Source organism: Tripterygium wilfordii, chromosome 9 (genome assembly GCF_013401445.1).
Source record: "Tripterygium wilfordii isolate XIE 37 chromosome 9, ASM1340144v1, whole genome shotgun sequence".
Classification (NCBI taxonomy): domain Eukaryota; kingdom Viridiplantae; phylum Streptophyta; class Magnoliopsida; order Celastrales; family Celastraceae; genus Tripterygium; species Tripterygium wilfordii.
This window is the reverse complement of record NC_052240.1, coordinates 6453150-6466468: the sequence shown is the minus strand read 5'-3', so window position 1 is coordinate 6466468 and position 13319 is coordinate 6453150. Positions and strand designations below refer to the sequence as shown.

The following is a 13319-nucleotide window of genomic DNA, read 5'->3' as shown; positions in this document are numbered from 1 at the left end:
GGTGTGCTGCCCAATGTGGGCCGTGTTCAAGGGGGTTTATGGCAGCCCCTTCCCCCTCTAGTAGAATTCCTAATTCTACTTAAGGGTTGGCTCTTAATTCTCTACTCTAGGGTTTTCCTATAAATATATATTTTTATCTCATTTTTAAATTTGAACTAAAAAAGCTGGAAAAAAAGGTTTGAAAACAAGGAGGTCTTCACCGTGTGACATAGGCTCACCCTAGGAGATTTTTGTTTGCTTTTTTGTAGGAAGATTAAGGGGAATACCAAAGAAACGACGTAGTATTTCCAAGATAGTAGGATGTATTATGAGTTCGTGACCAAGAAATGAAGAAGGCTTAGGACCTCGATAATGAAAAGGTTGGTTCTTTGCCTCTTACTTGGATGCCATGCTTGTATGATTAGATCTAGGATTGTTTTTGTATGGATATAAACTTAGAATTATGCTAAGATTATTTACAAAGAATAAAAATATATCTTGTATGCATGTATGCCATGTTAGAAGTATGTTATTGTTTTTGATTAAATAAATTTTTAGATACATGCTAGACAAACACACATGTTGGCCGTGATACCTATATAGGTCGTAGGGCGTTGCTCGTTAAGTTATTTGATTCATGCCTCTGCTAAGTCGATCATAAAACGTTTAAGCACATGTTTAAATTTAATTCCAAAGTCAACAAATGGTATCGGAGCGTACTTAGTATGTATGAAATCGAGTTTAACACAAAGATTCACAAGAAAAATAGTTGTGCGCTAGTGCCTAGGGTGTGCAATATATTTTGTGCATGTTTGGATGTCACTAACACTTGTTTTGTAGCCCTATTCTACCCAAGAGATATTTTTTGTAAAGTTATTTTTTTTTCCAGATTTATAGTTTCTATGTTTTGTAATTCGTGAGAATCACTTGTAAGCATTCCTCAAGATACAAAACTTTTTGTACTATGTCCCTGTTTGGTTAACAATTTAAGACCACAATATATTGTTCAACTAGCATATATTGTACAGAGCCACCAAACGACAATATTAGGGGGCAAAATCCTAAGCAATTTTCGGACTATTTTGTCACTATTTCAAAATTGTTGACATTTCAACAATTTTGAGACCATTTCCAATTTGTATGATTTGTCGCTTATACCACTCAGTGTAAAAGGCATTCGTAACACATCAAAGTCACGTCCTAGATTCTTACTGCACGACCTCTTTCGACGACACCAAATCGTCGATTGCTTCGTTCACACACCGATAAGGGTTTCTCGTCTTCAATTCAAATTTGTATCTTCTGTTATGTTCCATTTACAGGTTTATTAGGGCTTGTGGCTGCTGTTATGAAATTGGTTTGTTTATGATTGTAAAACATGAATCTTCTTGCCTTTTCTTATATACGTGATGATGGAGATGACTTTCATTATCGGGCACAATACCGCTAGCATTGATTTGTTGAACTCCTCTATTATGTTCCACTTGTAGGTTTATCTCATTTTCTTGAGTTATTCTTTATCAATTTCAATCTAGAGTATTTTGAACCACCTGGTAGCTCTTCCTTCTTGTTGTGCTCGAACGCAGAAGGTCATTGATATGATTTTTGCTACTACAATCATATGCATAATACCTCTGAAAGTAATTTTCACAACAATTTTAACAGCATATATACTTCCAACAAAAATACAACCAAAGCTACTAGCATTTCAGGAACCATATATGCTACCATTTTTTACCAGCATGTATTGTCTACAATATATGCTGCTGTCAAAATTGTTTCCCAAACCATACCCTATATCTTAGTGGTGTTATGAATGGAAACGCATGTATAAATCATGAAGAAAAGTAGCTGTGAAACTACAATAACAAAAATAATATGCGTGTGTAGTAGAAATTTCAGATTATCTTTGGAGTGTTTCTATAGATTGTTTTGGTTTGTAACTTAATTTCTTGAGTAATCAAAATATTTTCTAGATTAGATACACTTCTGGACAGCCACTGGAAGTCGCAAACATGGAATCATGGTAGAGACGATGCAAGGAAAAATGCCCTACACCTGAAGGAGACTCGCGGCCAAAAACACAAGGAGCATGACTAGGGTTTTCCCTAGTGTTCTAAGCCACGTTTGGAAATGACTTCTAGGCATGTTCAACATTATGAATACTAGCTTGGAAAAACACAGTATCATACTTGTTTATATTTTTTTATTTAATTATACTTTTATTTTTGTGGACAAATACATGATTAAATGAGCATGTCATATAGTAGACAAGCCTTGGCTCTGTGTTTATTAGGAATCACGTAGCATCTAATAAGCTATATGTAATTATGTCTCAATGTCGCTTTCACTCATACTCCAGCATCTCCAACTTCTTTCTTCTTGTTCTTCACTCCAGGCGAACAGTCGTTCCCCAGGCTTTCACTGTCATGCTTCGTTTCACAGAAAGGATATCTTCATTAGTTGTAAGCAGTGTTTTTAAAAAGGTTAACGAGGGGCGCATTGATAAGTTTTTGGTTTAAAATGCACTGATGCGTGCGAAAAAGGCTCAACCCGTTAAGCGTACGTTTAATTAACAAAAACGTATAAAACGGTACATTTTATTGAGGCGTACAGTGCGTGTGTATTGCAGGAAACAACCCAAAACTTCGCCGTTTTGACTTTTAATTGTCTTTTAGGGCTCAAACCAGCGGACACAAACATAATTACACGAATAGGAAGCGCACACACACGAAGAAGCGCCCACCATAACAATTCAAGCTCAAACCAAGAAAATGGAACTCGAAACTAACACCAAATCATCCGTCAAGGAGTAGATTGAGAGAAGATCCAACACAAAATACCCATATGAAGATCCAACACCAAATCCCTAACACCAACTAATTTGAGGGCAAAAAGAAATCTGACACAGAGAGAGAGAGAGTGAGTGAGGGCAAAGATGACATCTGAGAGTGAGATTGAGAGAGAGAGAGAGTGAGGGAAAAGAGGAAATTTTAGAGTGAGAGTAAGAGACAGATAGAGTGCAAGATTTGAGAGTTAGAACAGACTTTTAAGAGTGGAGAGAGTTCTAGAAACTTTAATATTTGGGCTTTTATGGATTTGTAATACTTGGCTCATATCTTATTTTAAGTCGGTTGGCCGATAATTGGGTATTTTAGGAACCATCAACCGACCCACATATGATTGCCTGACTCCCATGGGTCGGTTGACGGTTGACGGTTGATTATCGGTTGGCCGGTAATGGGTCGATTGATTGATAATGACTGATAATACCTTCCCATGCCCAGCCCTAAACATGAAGATGTCCAAAAACTCCATTTTCGGATGAGAGAGGTTCTTCAAAAAAAACTCGATTTTCATTGAAGAGGAGAGAGAGTCAAGTGAAAGACTTAGTAAAATTTAAAATTTAAAATAAAAATAAAGGTAAGAGGATAAAGCCTTTAAAGCTTTTCAAAGAAGCTACAAAAAAAGTAAGAAACACGTGTCACATACATCTTGATAGGTGTTGTGCTCTACTGCTCCTCTCCATATATATATATATATATCTATATATATCTATATTTTTTTTTTCAAACAAAGTTAATTATTATATATCTTTTTTTCTATTATATTTATATATTTTTAATATAAAAAACATTTTTCTTGAAAACTTACGCCTCAACATATCAATACTTATGCCTTGCCTAGTGGAGGGCATAACGCCTCGCCTTACGTTTGTCGCATTTGAAAACACTGGTTGTAAGTACGTGAATCCTTTCTATCCCTCCTTTGTGCTAGTGTTTCCCGTGATTTTCTCATGGGGAAGTACGCCGACTTCTGTTGAGACATTATGGAGCTCCGCTGTTGGGTCAATAGCTATGGCTTTCCTCTTGATTACAAGCTTAGCCTTGCTTAAAAGGGTGACCCCTTATAGTTGGGTTTAGTTTCCCTAATGGCAGTTGTTGATGATGGCCTTAGATTCCCTTAATCCGAGTTTTTCAAGGAGATGTTGATGATGTTCACCCTTGCCCCTTATCAGGTGAGCTCGAATTTTTGTAAGATAGTAAACGACATAGACGTCTTCAATAGTGTCCATCTTTTCGGCCTCAGACCTGTTGGCCTAGAAAGGATTTACTCCCCAAACATTGTGGTCACCAAGACAAGTAGCACTATTCCCTAGGAAAGCAGGTAAGGCGCTCATCCATTGACTTCCTTTCTGTGCTAAGGATAGCGAGGAAAAGCTTTCTTGATCAACGGCCACGGTTAGGAGTTTGGCCCCAGTCTTGAAGGGAGTCCGAACTTCGAACACTATCTTCCGCACGCTAGGTATGCTGGGTTGGTTCAGTCTCATCTTGGGAGATCTTATTCTGATTGGATAATTTCTTTGCTTCTGAGCTAACCATACCAGGATCTTCCTTTCTAGTCATTCCAACCAATCGGGATATTCAAGATCGAGCTGAATGTCCGAACTTGAATGAATTGTGCAACCACCTCGGCCCCCGGGTTTAGGTCGTTTGGCCCTCCATGTCCTTGCTTATAAGCCGACTGTGAGGGTGAACATAGCATGTCCCTCTGATGCATCTAAGGTTGATGTTGTCAACTTCTTCAGGCACTTCATCCACAATAATGGATTGATATAATAGTGCCGCAAGTAGTGGAGTCGGGTAACTTCAAAGAATTGAATAATTTTGAAGAACTCCCTTATGTCATTTGGACTTAAGGAGTAGTTGGATACCTAATAGATTAGTGTAGACGATCTCACAAACTTTGATTTCTCACTTTTAGAGTCTATAGGTACGTCTATTGCTTGCTCATTTCTGCAGATAGGTTGTGCGTTTTTCCTCTAAGTTAATCAATTCTTGCAGGTTCTCCTCCCGCTCTGAACGTTGATATGACTAGAACACATGCTCCCATATTCCTAAGGCCTTTTGCTGAGGCACGTTGAGTTACTCCATCTACGTCAGTGCTGCCTCCGGCTGCGCCACCTCCTCCCCCGCTAATCTCGGGAAGAGGGTTCGAGAAATCAATCCTACTATTGGGGGCCAAAGAAGAAAGAAATCTCTTGACTCCCGACATTCTGTTAAGAGCTCAACCTCTCCTTCATCTCGTTTTGGGGATGGGGATAGATTGGTTTTCACCCCTAGTATCAATAGTTGGCATTGCACAAGGGACTGCTATGTACGGGATGAAGGGGTTAGCCTTGCTGTTTTGTCAGCTGCATCTATCCTAGCCGATCAGCATTGGTGGGAGAATGCTCCCGACGAGGAGCTTAGAGAATGTGCTTCTCGTTATATTATGCAGGTTAGTAATTTTATTAGCATTGACTTCTTTTAACAAACACTTAGTTTTATTCTGACACTTTTCGTGCAGTGTTCTCAAGTTGCATTAGTTGAACAAGGGCTTGGGATGAGAATGATCAGCATATGCAGGTGGTTAGGGCCAATGACAGTTGAAGGATAATCTTACTGTGGCTACAACCAAACTTTCTAACTACAAGGCCAAGGCTCAGGCTAAGAATGCTGAGTTGGAGAACCCAAAAGTTAGGTCTGCGAACATGGAGAAGTATAACAAATAGCTGGAAGCCGATCTAAATGAGACCTTAGTTAGTGTACTTACCCATGAAAAGTAGACTGCTGAAAAGGATTTTTGATGAGGTATTCCAATAGTACTATGGAGTTCTTAAAGATCAAGCGAATATGACCCATCTCTAGGGACGCAGTGAGGCTTTAATGAACTTGAAAGGTTAGAATGAGGTAAATAAACCAGCCAATGACAAGTTGAAGGCTGATGTTGCTACGGCTACATTCGAATTTTCTAAATACAATACCTAGGCTTAAGCTAAGAATGCTAAGTTGGAGAACCTGAAAATTGGTTCGCCAACATGGAGGAGCATAACAAATAGCTGGAGGCCAATCAGAATAAGACCTTGGCCATCATACTTACCCGTGAAAAGAATGTTGTTGAAAAAGTTTTTGACAAGGCCTTCGAGGATTACTCTGGAGTTCTTAAAGAATATAACCTATCGCCAGGGACGGGGTGAGGCTATTATAGATCTGATGGTTCCTAAGGATTCTTCGTTATAGAGTCAAAGTCTAATCAACTTTCCCGTTGTTGAAGGCCTTCAACAGCACATATTTACTATTTTTCCCTTCTTCAGAAATTGAGCTATCCGCTGTCGAGAATGTTTAGGCAACTACAAAAATCAAACACTCTAGTTCAATTTTTGTTGAGGTTGATGGAGGTTGTCGCTGTTGGGGATGTCAGGCCAAGCAGGGACAAATTGAGGTCGGTCATGAGGCCAACTCTCTTCTTGTGCCTTTTGGCCTTCATCCTCCAGTATTTGGGGAAACGGTCTCTGAGGGATTAGCTAATCCCCAAACTTAGGCATAGGAATTTTGCAACCTTTTTACCTTTTGGTAGGCCTACGGGCGAATTTTTTCATCTTTTGCTCAATCAATAAAGACTACTATGCATCTAGCTTTATGCCTTTAGTATCTTTTTCTTTATTGCTTTTCGAACTTGCATTGTCTATGGCTTTTTGTACTTTGATTATTTATGGCTTTTTTTTTTTTACTTCGCGAATCCATCCAAAACTTCATAGGGAACCCCTTAGATTTTTTAGGCAAACCCAATATTTGGGAAGTCCTTTGGACATTTTTGTGGACTATCAGATTTGGTCGATCCATCCATAAGCTCATGGAGGAACCCCTGGTTTTTAAGCAAACCCAATATGTAGGAAGTTCCTTGGACCTTTTTATGTACTATCGGATTTGGTTGATCCATCGAAAACCTCATGGAGGAATTTCTTGGGTTTCTTATGAAACACAATATTTGGAAAGTAGTGTTGTCAAGTACACTTTGCGCACTTGAAGCTCAAAGGCATCGCTTTGCTTCAAAGCACAAAGCGCATGTTTCAAAATACATGAAGCGTAATGTTTATAAATTATTTAATAAATATAAAAACAATAACAAACTATATATATTTTAGCACAGTGACACACGAGTCAACAAAATTATAATAATGTATTAGTGGACAGTCTTGAGACTTGAGTGTATCTAATAATCTATAATATATAATAATAATATCAATGGAGCCTTGAATTTTGAGTGTATAAAATACCTCAGTTGAGATGAGTTGACGACACTGATATATATTAGTTGAGTGGGTGTATATTATAATATAATAATAATAATATATATGTATATATCAGTTGGGTGGATGTATATAGTAATATATGTGTGTGTATAATAATATGTAATAGATCCTTACAAATAGTGTTATAAAAATAGATAATAATCGAGAAGTTCAATATTGCAAACCGCAATAGAACTGTCAATAATCGAGAAGTTTTTCAACTGTGACGGTTGCAACCCGTTCAGCTGTAACAGCCGTGACTTGTAAGAATGAAGAAGAACATCAAAGGTTTAAGGCTGATTTAGCTGAAGGTGGGTCGAAATTTCTTAATATCAAGCCCATATCCAAAAAGCCCAACATACAAGAAGTGAGAGAGGCACACGCGTCTTTATGCCTTGTGCTTTGCTAGAAGTGTGTGCATCATCGCACCTCTGGAAGGTAAGCAAAAAGAGCTGGAGCGAGGTGCGATTCGTGCGCTCCGCCTCGCTCACTTTAAGCGTGCGCATTTGACAACGCAGTTGGAAAGTCCCTTGGACTTTTTATGGACTATCGGCTTGGGTCGATTCATCCAAAACCTCACTGAGGAAACCCTTGGGTTCTTTTAATAAACCCAAGATTTCATATTCCCTTAGACGTATATGAAAATAATGATTAGATAAGTGTCAGCTTCAGGTTTGCATTTATTTATGAAGAGTCATGTACATGTGAATATATCTCCCATAGAGCTTCCCAATTTTATTACAGCATGACTAAGAGAATTTAATCCATGCATAAAATTTTATAAGCTTTGCTGCATTCCATTGCCTTTGGATAGCTTTTCCTGCAAGATCCTCGATTTTGTATGCCCCCATCCACTGGTGGATGTCACTTTGTTTGGGCCTTCTTAGTTTGCCCCAAACTTCCTATCTTGGGGGTTTCTTGTAGTGTTTAACACCTTTCTCAAAACTAAATCTCCTACCTAGAAGCTACTCAGTCTTACTTTTTTGTCATGGAGGCTAGCGAGTTCTTATTGGTAAGAAGCTAATTTTAATGTCGTTTGCTCTCTCTTTTCTTCAGTAAGATCCAGGTTGAGGGCTAGAGCGTTATTATTTTTCCTTCGTTCGAAGTCTAATGTTCGAATAGTCAGGAGGCCAATCTCTAGTGGAATGACAACCTTTGTTCCATACGCGAGAAAGAGGTGTTTGACCCATAGACCTTCGAGGAATTGTTCCTTGGGTTCGGAGTATGCTCGGAAGTTTCTTAACTCACTTCATTTCTCTAGCTTTTCTATGGACTTTGTACCAGGGTTTGTACTCGATTTGGCCTCTATGATGATTCTCCTACTAGGGTGCTGATCTGATGCGATTCTATCACCCTTCGACTACTTGCCACTTATTGCTGTGGTCGGGTCTATTTCCGCTTACTTCATGCATCTTTTCATTATGTGGGGGAATCGAAAGGTTTGTGGTTAGTTTATGATACAACCTCCATGGGAAGGAGCCACGGTTTTCCAAGGATAGCGTTATTGGTCCTTCTACCTTGTACCACTAAAATTTTATCAATTTTTTTGGTCCCACCCTATCACTCGTTCTAACCTTCCGCAGGGGGTAAAAATAATTCTCGTTGAATCCAACTAAACAAGCCATCTGTAAGACCAGATCGGCCTGTCTGAGGCCCAACTTCTCGAACAAGGGATAATACATGATATTCACTGCACTTTCCTGGTCCACGAGCACTCATCTCACATCACAGCTGCAGACTCTCATAATCATTTTTAAGGCGTCATTATGCGTAGGGTCTACACCAATCAGATCCTCGTCTGAAAATGTAATATTCACCCATCTTTTTCAACTTGTTAGGTGTAGGGTTCCCAACTATTCCTAGTTGTGATGGGAATATTGCACTGTTAAATGTCGCCATGTCATGTGCCCCGCTTTTCCAGAGTAATGACATTGATCACTCTTAATGGGGCGTCACCCTGTTGCCCTTGTACTTCAGCTACGAACAAAAACTGTCCTGCTAAATAGCCTAACAAATATTGTCTCAATTCTTCCTAATCCCATGTGGCATTCCACATCAACATGCCACCTAAGCCCTATTGTCTATATAAACACTCACTCTCTCTTTCTCTCTCGTACTCTCACGAGAGCACCACCACCACCGCGACACAAATTGCGTTGATCCAGTAACCTCCAGCAACGTCTCCAGCATCTGACCCCATATTTGGACTCCACACATCGAGGAGTACCTTACCCACTCATTTTTTGGCTAGATAGCTATCGAAAATCAGCAACCAAAGCAATTACATTGTTTTAAAACAACGTAATTTGTCGATCCAACTACCTCTAGCAGCGTCTTCCCCCACCTCCACCTCTAGTGTCTTTGGCTACTTCCAACATATTGCATTGTTTTCTTCTGAATGTAATTAGTTTATATTGCACTGTTTTGTGTATTGTTCTTTTTAATGTACACTGAACTGTTTTGGTGTAAATAAATGAGTTGTATTTGTTTTTGTTTCGGTGTAATTGGTGTATATGATGCTTTACTTGATTGTTTGAATGAGTTACATTGTTTCCGTTTGTGTGTTTTAGGTTGCTTTTTGGTGTAAATGTATGTTTTCACTATAATTTGTGTATATATGCTTTACCTGTATGTTTTAGGTTAAATGATAGAGAGGATGAAATCATGAAAGTGGAAGAGGGGGAAGTAGAAGATAAAAAAGGAAGTATTTAATTTTCAAATTTTAAACAAAAGAGGAGTGGGAGAGGAGGGAAATTTAAACTTCAAATGTGGTGTCCATGTCATCAAGCCTTTGTGCAAATGCCCTGGGAAAGACTTGGGACAACAAATGTTGGGATATTTAGCATTTTTGTTTTAGAAACTATGCCAACTTCCTCTGTCTTACGATGTTTTCCAAGTGTTGGCACTGGTTGGCACATTCTCCAGTCAAGTGTGCACTGTCTCTATAAAAAGAACAACACCTCCTTCCGTCCCTTTTGTTGGGTTTCCTGTCATCCTTCATGGCATGACGATATAAGGCTCCTCTCGGATCTGTTAAAAGATCTTGTGGATAGGCATAGTGAATTCCACGCTATTTGCGGAGTTTCATGATGTCCTGCTTGACTTTGTCTGACTAGAGTTGTTTATGCTGTCATGCCTGGATTGGTTTTATTGGGGTTTATTTTCCTCCCTCTTAAGCGAGATCGACCTCTTTCCCTTGGCTACCTCCACCTTCGAATACCTCTATACCTGATCTTGTAGGGTTGCTATGGTTTTTTGCTTGTAGAGTGTTGAGGACTATTTAAGCTTACACTCTTTCAGCAACCCTATGCTGAAGGATGTTTCCATCGTTCACTCATTACATCCTTCCACATCCGCGTACACCTCCAAGTAACAAGACAGATAGTCAGAAATTTCTTCTCCACACTTCAGCTTCATGGTTATGAGGGTGCTGAGTTTTTTGGTTCTCGGCTCCTAGCAATAAATCAATTGATGAATTGCTTCGCCAATTCCCACTATGTGGATATTGAGTTTGGTGGGAGTTGGTGGAATCATCAAGATGCGACTCGTACTAAGGACGATGGAAAGATTTTGCAGAGGATTGTCTCGTACCCTTGCCATAAGATTATCCTACGCATGAACTAGTCCAGCTCGATAAGGTCAATTCGGCTGTTGAACTGCCCGAATGTAGGCATAACTAACCTTCTTGGCACTTCTCACTTTCTGATCTCCTGCGTGAATTGGGAGGGAGTCATTTCAAAAAGATGACCCTTTGTTGGCCTTATAAATAGGTTGGCTCTCATTGCGTCTTGCTCATTATCATTCCAATACACTTTATTGTCCCTGTTTCTTGGTTCCTGGGGTTTGCTTCGACATGGTGGGAATGTCGCTCCCTTATGCGTTTTTGGTGTACGATTGTCTGTCAGGCAATTGTGTCCTCTCTGAGCGTGATTCGCCTCAACCCTAAGAAATTTGGTTATCTGTCCTTTGTGGAGGGCTTTCGAGTGAGAATTTTTTCTTCTACCTCACTTCGGTAAACCCCTACTTCAAGGACTCCAGATATTGTGGTGTTCAATAGATCTCCTCCTCCATCTTGGTCTTAGTTGGGAGCAACCCTCTCCCTGGTACATTAACAGTTGGCGAGGTGATACCTCTATCGTTGGCCTAGGGAATGGCTCCTTGTGCTACCTCTTCTTCATTTAGTTGTTGCTAGGGGTCACTCTGCCCTCTGACTTCCCGTATGATGGTGGTCTTAGAATTCTAGCTTGCTTCGTGTCAATATAGTTGAAAGTATTTCTTCGTGGAAAAGATATCCTTCTCCCACTGTGATCGCCAAAATGTAGTGAATAAAAATTACACTCTATCTAAACACTCCAAAACAGGCTTATAGTCTGTTCGGCTAGAACTCCCTTGAATATTCGCTACTCTAACCCTGAAAACGACAAAGGTTAGCGAGCCTGACGGCCGTGGTACGGCCGCAAACACTCCGACGCTTGTGTTAGTCTCAAGATTAATCACCAGCAAATATTCTCAAAGTAGTGCTGAAATAATTAATTACCTTGAACCCTTCTTTTATTTTGATAGTCAATGGTTTGAATATTTGTTCCGTTTAATCCGGCCGATCCGTTTGGATTAACATTGATTTGCCTTTTGATAGTTTGGAGCCTTAAGTTTATTAATGTCTGCCTTTTCTCTTTTTCTTGTTTTACATTCTGGAGACCTTTGAAATCCTACTCTTTGCATACTTAGCTATTAATAGCTTTCTTCATCTTTGCACATCAGTCCTTAGTTTTCTACCTACTGCTATTATTTCCTTCCCCTCCGAAGGTGATTCTCCTTCAAATTTTCGTTGTTGCCTACCTTGCATTCGTGGCATATTTTTCAAGCTTTACTAGGATTGCCAGGTGTTTAATTCTAACGCTGCCTCTGTTTCTTTCCTAATATTTCTGCAGGGAACTTCACCTATCCAAAGAATTAAAGAACCTTCAAGACCACCTATTCCAGTGTGCACGATGACAATTACGTAAGGTGGTATCTTGTGGGTGCAATCACACTTTATAGTTCCTACATTGAAATTACGTGTTCAAAGGACGATTAGGGGAATGCCAGAAGATATGCACAATGCCTTGTCAAGCTGCCTGAATGTGATATGGTTTATGGATTTGAAACATGGAAGTGTTTATGTCACTTGGCTTGATGTTTTATGCTTGTTGATTTGCTCCATAGGCATGTATAGTTGGCATGTAATTTTGTGTTTGCCTTGTTAAGTATTGATAAATTTACTTGTATGACCTTTAAAGACATGGCAAGCTAACGTAATGTTATGATATGATATAGACAAGAGCACGAGTGCATAGATGTTTGTCTGCACTTTTGAAACTGGCAAGAGAGCAATGGAGTCAAGGGTGAAAAGTTGGTGGAGGGAGAAATGAGTTGAAATGCGTTCTCGCGTGTATGAGAGAAGGGTAGGGTCGAGGGGCAGAGGGACTTTTATGACCTTCATCGATACTCGCTGCCACATCTTTTACTATATACTTGTTGAAGAGCTTCATTGTGGAAACTGATAAACAATGCTGGCAACAGGATATTGCTTGAAGATGGTGACTTTTTGTTTAGATGATTTGAAGATGCAGGTACTTCTCTTTATAAAGGAAAGGGTGTAATTTTGGTAGTTACGATTTGTATTCCACCTTATGGGTGGCTAGAGTGCTTTTGCCATCATTTTTCAATATATGGGTCCTGCCGTCCTGGACCCTTTTTTAAAAAAAAAGCTGGTCTTTTTCCATTTCATTTGTGCAGTTTGTAGTAGTCATCATACACTCTTATAAGATTCCTTTTCTTTTTTTTTGCAACAAATCTCCCTACATTCTGCTACATTTCCTTGCCATTTCATCAACGTCGATTGCCTTGTGGAGGCTCTGCCTTAACGTTTCTTTTGAAGCTGTTTCTTAGACTTTGTCTGAATAGTGTTACATAAATTTGTGATGTTGATCAAGCTTTGAATTGTAGAGGTAGGATGTTATCTCTAGAAAAATGTCTCATCATTTGTTGAATGTCAATGAGAACTACGAATTCAGTACTGATAATTTTATTGTACAATACGCAAAATTTTCAACCATTCCTTGGCTCATTTAACAATTCAGTACTGATAATTTTATTGTACAATACTCTTCTTTTCTCACTACAATGACTGACAGGGTTCGAAGAGGACCTTCCAATGAATTGTTGGGAGCTTTAGAGAGTCGGT

General features: G+C 39.3%; 1 long non-coding RNA gene across 1 annotated transcript; it reads left to right on the top strand.

Moving 5' to 3' along the window:
- Positions 1-3681: 3681 nt before the first annotated feature.
- LOC120006670 lies at positions 3682-12783 on the top strand. The gene is made up of 3 exons (XR_005470062.1): positions 3682-4284; positions 4824-5259; positions 12025-12783. It is a non-coding gene; the product is annotated as an uncharacterized LOC120006670 (long non-coding RNA).
- The last annotated feature ends 536 nt before the right edge of the window (positions 12784-13319 follow it).